Source organism: Pteropus alecto, unplaced genomic scaffold (genome assembly GCF_000325575.1).
Source record: "Pteropus alecto unplaced genomic scaffold, ASM32557v1 scaffold344, whole genome shotgun sequence".
In the NCBI taxonomy this organism is placed as follows: domain Eukaryota; kingdom Metazoa; phylum Chordata; class Mammalia; order Chiroptera; family Pteropodidae; genus Pteropus; species Pteropus alecto.
Genome location: NW_006434840.1, coordinates 1005807 through 1013420, shown reverse-complemented (window position 1 = coordinate 1013420; position 7614 = coordinate 1005807).

Here is a 7614-nt window from a genome sequence, read left to right as displayed (position 1 = left end):
TTGTCTGTATCTTCATTGTTATTGTTGTTTATTGTGTTCTTTAGATTTAAATGTACATGAAACCATGTGATATTTATCTTTCTCTATGTAACTTATTTCATTCCATGCATTACCTTCTAAGTCCTTCAATTTATTATCTTTCACCACTCCCTCCTTATAGACTGTGTGTGTCTTTTAATCTGAAGTGAGTCTCTTCTAGTCAGCAAATGTAGGGGTCTTGTTTTCTTATCTATTTAGCCACTCTATATTTTGGTTGGAGCACTGATTATTTTTTTTTCCATTTGAGGTACTTGTTGATAGGAATGTAGTTATTACCATTCTTTATTCCTGTTTTTGATACATGTTCTTTCTTCTTAAATAATCCCTCCAAAATTTCCTGTAATACTGGCTTGATGTTGATGAATTCCTTTAGCTTATTTTTGTCTAGGAAGCGCTTTATCTGTCCTTTGACTCTAAATGATAGTTTTGCTGTATAATGCATTCTTGGTATAGAATTTGGGTTTTCATCACGTCAAATATTTTGTGTCAATCCTTCTGTCCTGCATAGGTTCTTTTGAGAAATCAGCAGCCGGTCCTATAGATGTTCCCTTATAGCTAACTAACTGCTTTTCTCTTGTTGCTTTCAAGATTCTCTCTTTGTATTTAACCTGTGGCATTTTAATTATGATGTGTCTTGGTGTGGGCCTCTTTGGGTTCCTTTTTGGGGGGTGGCAGGGAACTTTCTGAGCTTTCTGGGGTTGTATGTCTATTTCCTTCACCAGGTTAGAAAAGTTTTCCGTCATTATTTCTTCAAATAGTTTTTTAACTTTATGTTCTCCCTCTTCTCCTTCAAACACCCCAATGAAATGGATGTTTTCGCATTTAATTTTGTTCCATAGTCTCCTAAAATTATTATGATATTCTTGGCTTCTTTCCTCTTGTCATTCTGATTGGGTATCCTTGGTTCGCCCATCGTCTTTATCAGTGTTTCAATCCTCTTCTTTATTCACTTTGTTTATTCCATTTAATATACTCTTTATCTCAGATAATGTATATTTTATTTCTGACAAATTCCCTTTTATAATTTCCATTTCCACTTTTACATTTTTTATCTCTTTGTTAAAGTTCTCACTGAGTTTATGTACTCTTCCCCTATGTTCATTGAGCATCTTTAGAACCAGGGTTTTGAATTATAAATATGTTAGATTGCTTGACTCCATTTTTCCTGGATTTCTGTTCTGTTTTCTCATATGGTTTCTGCTTCTTTGTTTTCCCATTTTGGCTGCCCTTCTGTGTCTACTTTTGTGTACTAAGCAAAGCTCTTAAGTCTCTCCCAGTCTTTTTGGCGTGGCATTGTGTAGTAGGTGTCCAGCAGCACAGTCCTGAGAAGGGTTCAGCTACAGGCCAAGATTAGCCCTAGCCTGTGTCCCTCCAGAGAAACCTATAAGATTCAGCAAGGAATCCATAGATGCTGTGTTCATAGTTGCCTCAAGAGGCTATGCAAGAAATTGAGGTTAACTGCCACCAGTGTGGGATTTTACTGTTGCTCAGCAAGGGACACAGGACTTGTCAAAGAGACAATTGGATGTGGCTTGCGTAGGGTCACGAGTTGGAAGAGATGGTGTTTCAGGGAATTCTCTGGGAAGAGTGACCTCTGCTACCCAGTATGATGACTTCTCAGCTATGGTGGTACACCATTCGCCTGCTGAGATAGGGTGCGTCTTAGCAGAGGAGCAATGGATACTGCCAGCACTTCTGCCTGTGAAAAGCCTCTCTTCCAGCCCTCGCTCTGACAACTCAGCGTATGTTCTTGCTGCACTCTGAGCAGCCAAACCAGCTCTGGTGCTCAGCACAAGCGATTCTGTCAATAAAAGTCCAGCTGCAGACACAGTCACTTTAAGAAGCATCTGCAGTGGCTAGCTTTCCCTGTGATTGCCTCTGTATCCCTCAGTTGCTGGAGACTGGTCAGCTTCGCATCTTTGCCCCCTCCTACCTTTTACTGTTGCAAGTTGATGTGTTATATCTCTCCCTAATAGTAGTGTTTCTGTTCATCTAGACCCTCAGGTGACTTTACTTGCTGTTTGCTCTGTGTTTCCACCTCAGTTTTTATGTAGCCACAAGAAAGCATGAGTGAAGCTTCTAACATCTATACCATTTTGACTGGTCTCCCAGTTCACATGTTTTAAATTGTGTGCTGTTCTTAGTTGCATGATGAAATCTCATGCTGTCCCACTCCACTCTACCCAAATGTAAATAATCCTTTTGTCTACTGTATACATGCTGTATACACCACCTGCTCATTATTCATTTAGTAACAGTCTCAGTTATTGGATTAACTGTCAAGGTATCACAGTGCTTGTGTTCAAATAACCCCTATTTTAGTTAATAATGTACCCAAAGCACAAGACTAGTGATGATGGCAATATTAATATGACAAAGGGAAACTGTAAAGTACTTCTCTGAAGTGAAAAGAAGAAAGTTATTGACTTAATAAGGAAAAAAATATTGTATTCTGAGTTGCTGAGATCTACAGTAAGAATAAATCTTGTATTCATGAAATTGTGAAGAACAAATTGTGCTAATTTTACTTTGTGCCTCAAACTGCAAAAGTTACAGCCAAGTGCGTGATAAGTGCTTAGTCAAGATCGAAAATACATTAGATTTGTGGGTGGGAGACATCAACAAAAAATGTGTTCTAATTGATGACATGTTATGCCAGAAAGCATTGAATCTATAGGAAGACTTCAGCAAAGGATCTCTTGAAATGAGTCACACCAAGCAATTTACTGCAAGTAAGTGATGGTTATAGAGATTCAGAAATAGGTTTGGTATTTTATCACCTCACATAATCATCAGCAGCAGCAGCATCATCGTCATCGTCATCACAATATTGAGTGCAGTACAATAAGATATTCTGTGAGAATGAGAAAAACCACATTCATTTAACATTTATTATGGCATATTCTTATAATTGTTCTATTTTGTTAGTAGTTATTATTATTTTTTTACTGTGCCTAATTTATAAATTAACCTTTATCATAGATATGCATAGCATAGGAAAAAAACAATATATATAGGGTTTTGTATTATCTGTGGTTTCAGATATCTATCTACTGGGGATCTTGGAATATATCCCCGAGGACAAGGGAGAACACTTTATTTAAACATTACATCACTGTTTTTATCTCCAGTATCATAATGGAATTAAGAATTTTGTTTAATACTAAGTCATTTTTGTGATCGATGGTAATTTGGATTCTATATTTTTCACTGATGATTTTCCTGTTTCAGATTGCACAACAGGGCTCTTCTTTCCAGAAATTTTTCTCTGATCAAACTATTATATAACAAGCACATAGCCTTGCTTCCAGAAATTCCCCTCTATTAATCAAAAAGTCATCTCTCTCTACCTTTTCCTTTTGTTTTATAGATGGCGTTTAAAAAAATTGTTAATAAATAATTGACAAATAAATTGTATATATGTAAAGTGTATAAAGTGATGATTTGATGTACATATACATCGTGGAACTGCAACATTACCAGGATGAAGATAATTAAACATTTATCCATCGCCTCACATAAGTAACACAATTAACTTTTTACGGTAAGAATGCCTAATAGTGAAAAAAAATGGCATAGATAATAGAGGCTCTGTTCATCCCTTTTGTAACCAAATCAAAATTGCGACAGAAACAAGAATCAAATAGCAAGGAAAATCACCTGAGATCTAGAGGAACAAGTCCTACAACTAGGGAGAGAAATAAGAAATCACTCTGCAATAAGAGGAGGTAGGATGGGACCAGGACGTGAGGCTGCCTGGTCTTGAATGGCTGAGTGGGACAGAGGCCATAGCAGAGGCAGCCTGCAGCTGCAGATGCCACTTAAAGGAGCTGTGTCTATGACTGAACTTTTGGGGTGATGGACCTGCTTGCTGTCAGCACCAGCACCGGGTCGGCTACACAGGGTGCACCAGGGACTTACGGGGGGACACTGAGTTGTTGGAGTGAGGACTGGAGGCAAGACTCACTCTGTACAGAAGTGCTGGTGGTATCCATTGTTCCTCTGTTGAGCCCTCCCAATTCCCAGTGTGCTGACTCAGCACCACCATAGCTGAGACTTCATCAAACTGGATAACAGAGGTCACTCTGCCTAGAGGATTTCCTGAAATTCTGCCTCCCCCAACTCATGGCCCCACAGAAGCCACATCCAAGTGTATCCTAGGTGAGTCAGGTGCCCTTTGCTGAGTAGCACCAAGAATCACATTGGTGGCAGCTGATCGTGCTTTTTGGCATGGCCTCTTGAGGCAACTATAATCATAGCATCTGTAGGTTGCTTGCTGAATCTTAATAGGTGGCCCTGAGGGGCACAGGCAAGGGCTAAATTTGGCCTGCAGCTGAGTCCCTCTCAGGACTGTTCCTCTGGACACCTACTTCACAAGGCCACACTAATAAGACCAAGAGACTTCAGATCTTTGCTTAGTACACAAACATAGACACAGAAAGACAGTCGAAATGGGAGAACAAGGAAGCAGAATCCATATGAAAGAACAGAACACAGATCCAGAAATAATGGACTCAAACAATCTAACAGATGCAGAGTTCAAAACACTGGTTATAAAGATGCTCAATGAACTTCTGGAAAGTGTAGATGAATTCAGTGAGAACTTTAACAAAAAGATTAAAAAAGCATAAAAATGTAAATGGAAATTATAAAAGAGAACTAATCATAAATGAAGAACACATTATCTGAGATGAAAAAGCATATTAAACAGAATAAACAGAGCGAATAAAGAAGAGGATCAAATGACCTATATAGAGGATGAGGAAGCCAAGGACACTCAATTAGAATGGCACAGAAAAAGAAGCCAGGACTAAAATAATAATTCAAGGAGCCTATGGGACACTATTAAATGTAAAAATATTCATGTCATAAGGGTACCAGAAGGAAAACAAGATGTTAAATTGCAATGCGAAGAAATAATGACAGAAAACTTCCCTAACCTGGTGAAAGAAATAGACATACAACCCCAGAAAGCTCAGAAAGTTCCCTGCCACCCCCCAAAAAGGAACCCAAAGAGGCCCACACCAAGACACATCATAATTAAAATGCCACAGGTTAAATACAAAGAGAGAATCTTGAAAGCAACAAGAGAAAAGCAGTTAGTTAGCTATAAGGGAACATCTATAAGACTGGCTGCTGATTTCTCAAAAGAACCTATGCAGGACAGAAGGATTGACACAAAGTATTTGACGTGATGAAAACCCAAATTCTATACCAAGAATGCATTATACAGCAAAACTATCATTTAGAGTCAAAGGACAGATAAAGCGCTTCCTAGACAAAAATAAGCTAAAGGAATTCATCAACACCAAGCCAGTATTACAGGAAATTTTGGAGGAATTATTTAAGAAGAAAGAACATGTATCAAAAACAGGAATAAAGAATGGTAATAACTACATTCCTATCAACAAGTACCTCAAATGGAAAAAAAAATAATCAGTGCTCCAACCAAAATATAGAGTGGCTAAATAGATAAGAAAACAAGACCCCTACATTTGCTGACTAGAAGAGACTCACTTCAGATTAAAAGACGCTGACTAAAAGGAAGGGGATTGAAAAGATATTGCCTTGATTGATCTAGAGGATGTTGTGCTGAATGAAATGGGTCGGATAGAGAAAGACATTTTTCCATGATTTCATGTACATTTGGCATGTCAAGAACAGAATAAACAACAACAACAAAAGTGGAAATAAACTCATAGATACAGAGAATATTTTGAGGGCTACTAGATGGAAGGGAGATTGGGGGAACAAAAAAAAGGCAAAGAGATTAAGAGGTACACATGAATAATTGCAGTATAGACATGGAGAGGTAGAGTGTAGCATGGCAAAGATGATTAATAATGTTGTAATAAATATGCAAGGGGAGAAGGGATACTAAATTTAGTGGAGTGATCACTTGGTGAGTCATGTGGATCTCTGATCACTATGCTATGCAACCGAAACTGGTATATTATTGTATGCCAACTATGAAAAGAAAACTCATTGGATTATAATATGTATTAAGCAACTAATTGTCTATTATATTTCAATAAAGCCAAAAAAATTTTAAAAAGAAAAGCATTTCTCAAGAAAGAAAATAACAAAAAAAGAATGCTTAAGAGAAACTCTCAGCAACTTTCAAGCATATGATGCCATATAATAACTATAGTCACCACTCAGTACTGTAAATCTCTTCCTGCAGCCCCTAGAAACCACCATTCATTGTTTCGATGAAATAAGCTTTTTCTTAATTCCACATTTAAATGGTATCATACAGTATTCTTCTCTTTCTGTATTGCTTATTTTACTTAGCAGAAAGAGAAATGTGATAAAGATTAGAGCCGAAATAAATGAAAGACTAGAAACAATAGAAAATATTAACAAAATTAATAGTTGGTTTTATGAAAAGATAAACAAAATTTGCAAACCTTAAATAGACTAAGAAAAAAAGAGATGACACAAATTAATAAAATTATAAATCAAAGAGGAGACGTAACAAATGATGTCACAGAAAGACAAAGAATCGTAAAAGACTATGATGAGCAATTATATGCCAATAAATTAGGTAATTTAGAAGAAATAGATTCCTAGAAAAACACAACTTACCAAGACTGAATCATAAAATATAGAGAATATGAACAGATCAATAACAAGATTGACTCAGTAATAAAAAATCTCCAAACAAAGAGAAGCCCAGGTCCAGATAGATTCACAAATGAATTTTTTTAAAGTCTCTCTTTTGATCATGATTTATCCAGTAGAAAGATTTTGTTTTAAAAAATTGAAACAAAGCACTTTCTTTCCCTGAAATTTTGCCTTTATCAGAATAGCCATTTTAATCTATGTATTCATTAACAAATAATAGTGGCTCTACTTTATACTTTTTGTAGTGTGTGCCTTCATTAACGTTCCTTGATGTATCCATCCAACAGATATTTATTATAGGCAGAACATTATACAAGACTTTAAGAAATTCCAGAAATAAACCTAGTAAATCTGCTTTTAAACAATACTCACATTTTCATTCACAAATGTCTTGGCAATCAGACCACTATTTGTCTGTAGTGCCCACTGTGTTTCTTTGTTTTGCCAGAAGTAGTAAGGAAGGAAAGGTAATCTGCCACGTGAGACATGTGGCTCAGTACTGGTGATTAGGGAGGTGATAGATATCTCACTCTCATACCTAAGACAAAACTCCCATACTGAGTTATTAAGGAGTGATACAAAACATTATTGTACTAAAAGTTATACTGCTTGGTACCAACTAAAAGTGCTCAAGGAATTTGGAGGAGGAAGCAGTTTATGAAAGCTAGAGTTAGAGAAGGCTCTTTGGACAAGTGGGATTTCAACTTTGAAGGATAGAAATAATTTGAATCAGTAGAAAGTGAGAACAAGTGCATTTCAAGTGAGGTGGTGGTAGGGGCATAAAACATGTTTGTACTCCTAAACTAGGCTTTAGTTATAAACTGACATTGCCTTTTGGCACCTATAACTTTTTTCTGCCTTATACTAATTTTATATCTAGCTATTGATTCAGAAAAAAAGTCTTCTTAAGTTTCTTATAAAATTCAAATTAATCAGAGAAGCAGGAAT